This window comes from Castor canadensis, chromosome 2, assembly GCF_047511655.1.
Source record: "Castor canadensis chromosome 2, mCasCan1.hap1v2, whole genome shotgun sequence".
In the NCBI taxonomy this organism is placed as follows: domain Eukaryota; kingdom Metazoa; phylum Chordata; class Mammalia; order Rodentia; family Castoridae; genus Castor; species Castor canadensis.
Genome location: NC_133387.1, coordinates 177,752,843 through 177,755,167, shown reverse-complemented (window position 1 = coordinate 177,755,167; position 2,325 = coordinate 177,752,843). Strand labels below are relative to the sequence as shown.

At 36.2% G+C, this 2,325-nt stretch overlaps 1 pseudogene; it reads left to right on the top strand.

Moving 5' to 3' along the window:
* Positions 1-877: 877 nt before the first annotated feature.
* On the top strand, positions 878-1,892 carry LOC109677243 (olfactory receptor 8B3-like; annotated as a pseudogene).
* Positions 1,893-2,325: the final 433 nt, after the last annotated feature.

Here is a 2,325-nt window from a genome sequence, read left to right as displayed (position 1 = left end):
TAGGAAGCACACTTTCTGCTTCCTCCCTCTAACTGACATCTTGGAATCTCCACACATTAGATTTCTAAAAGTGAATCTTACGGCAGAATTAAGACTTTTTACCCTTTGGCCAATGTCGTCACATTTTCTCTTCCACTTTTACTGTCAACCAACATCCTACACTTTGCTGATGTGAGTTTAACTCTTTCAGATTGCACATATAGAAGTGGTCATGCAGTATTCATTTATCTTCCTTATTATCTTTATCACAGAGTCCTCAGCTTGTGAACAGAGGATCAGGGGTCAAAGATATGTAACTTCCTTTCTATTTTGTGTAATCCTAAAACTCAAGTGAAATTGGTAGGAGAATCTCTTTGAAAGGGAAAAAAGAGTGTTTAGAGAATCGATGGATGTCTGACTATATTATCTAACTCTGAATTTCTCTTTCCAGGCACATATTTCATATTTCTCTAGATTTATGTTTTTTCAGTGATGCTAGAGAATAATTTAATGATTCCTAGTCTCTGCTACTTTTATTTTAATTTAGAAACTGTTCATGTTTCCAACTCTACCAGTCTAACCTATATTAGAAGTCAGCATCAAGAAGCTAAGACTTTTGACTCCAATTTTTCTTGTGAAGGGAGGACTGAAGCAATGAAGATAGGATGAGATTAGAGAAAGACAATGCTATACTGGTACAGTTCTTTTCCCTCCATCATTAGTCACTGCATTGGTTCTGTAACTTAACTTGTGATTGTTCTTCACTCAATATGAAAGCATCTTGAGTCTTTCCTTTCAAGACTCAAAAAAAGTAAAAGACAATATCACTCTGAATCCTGGTAACATTAAATCTAGATTCTCTGGATTCCTGTTGGTTAGTTTCAGACATTCCCAGCAGATTAGTACACTTGTGGAAGAAGATATTGTTGGAAGATCTTGGTTTTCCTCTAATGTCACTATTTTTCCTGTTTGCACAGATTCTCTAACAAAACAATGGGTTCTACAAATGATTCGTTCATGAATGCACTCATTTTGGTGGGGTTAACAGATCATCCTGACGTCCAAATACCATTATTCTTCCTGTTTCTAGTAATGTATGTAGTCACTGCATTGGTAAACTCAGGTTTGATAATTCTAATTGTGCTGAATTCTAACCTTCACACCCCATGTACTTTTTTCTTTTCTAACTTGTCCTCCATAGACCTCTGTTATTCTTCTGTGATTGCACCCAACATGCTAATGAACTTCATGTTAAGCAAGAATATTATCTCCCACATGAGATGTATGACTCAGCTTCACTTTTTTTTTTTTAACATTTCTGAATGCTGTGTGCTGACCTCCATGGCTTGTGATTGCTATGTAATCTACTTTTGTGTAACACTGCCTTGTCCCCTAAAGTTTGTTCCTACCTTATACTTGGTTCATACTTGGTGGCATTTGCTGGAGCCATGGTCCACACTGGATGCATCCTGAGACTGATTTTCTGTCATTCAAACACCATCAACCACTATTTCTGTGATGTCCTCCCATTGCTCCAGCTCTCATGCACCAGCACCTATGTCAATGAGGTGGAGATTTTCATTATAGCAGACATCAACATAATTGTGCCCAGTCTTACTGTCTTTATCTCTTATGGTTTTATTCTTTCCAGTATCCTCAAAATAAGGTCAACTGAAGGCAGGTCCAAAGACTTTAGCACTTGCAAGTCCCATATAATTGCTATTTCTCTGTTCTTTGGATAAAGTGCATTTATATATCTCAAGCCCTCCACAACTGGGTCTATGGATGAAGGGAAAATCTCATCTGTCCTTTAAACCATTGTGGTTCCCATGATGAACCCCTTAATTTAGAGTTTGAGGAACAAAGATGTTAGACTTGTTCTGAGGAAAACCCTGAACAGAATTAAGTTTTGATCAAATGCCAAATCTCTCTGTGCCTGTAGTTAGGGAGAAACTGTGTGTTTAATTAATAGAACTTTAATGACAGCTTTCTTATCTAATACCTATCTTATTGTGTGGAGGGAAATTTGGGCATTGTCATGTTTTCAGTGTTTTTTTAGTAAGTTTTCTCTGTTTCTATACCATTCACAATTTCTCCTCTTCCCATTTACCCTGTTCAAAAATAACAATTAGGGAGCTATTGTTTTCCTTCTTATTCACTGTCATTATGGTCTTGATAAAAGAAAATAATGAATGGCTCTGTCAATAATTAAAGTAATATTAGACAAGAAAATTCTTTAACTTGAAGTTACTTTAAGTGTGAGTCAAGCAGTTGATTTTTCTCCTGTCTTTCCATTCTCCACTGGGCAAGAATGTAATTTTTTAATTTCAATTTTTCATGATTCAG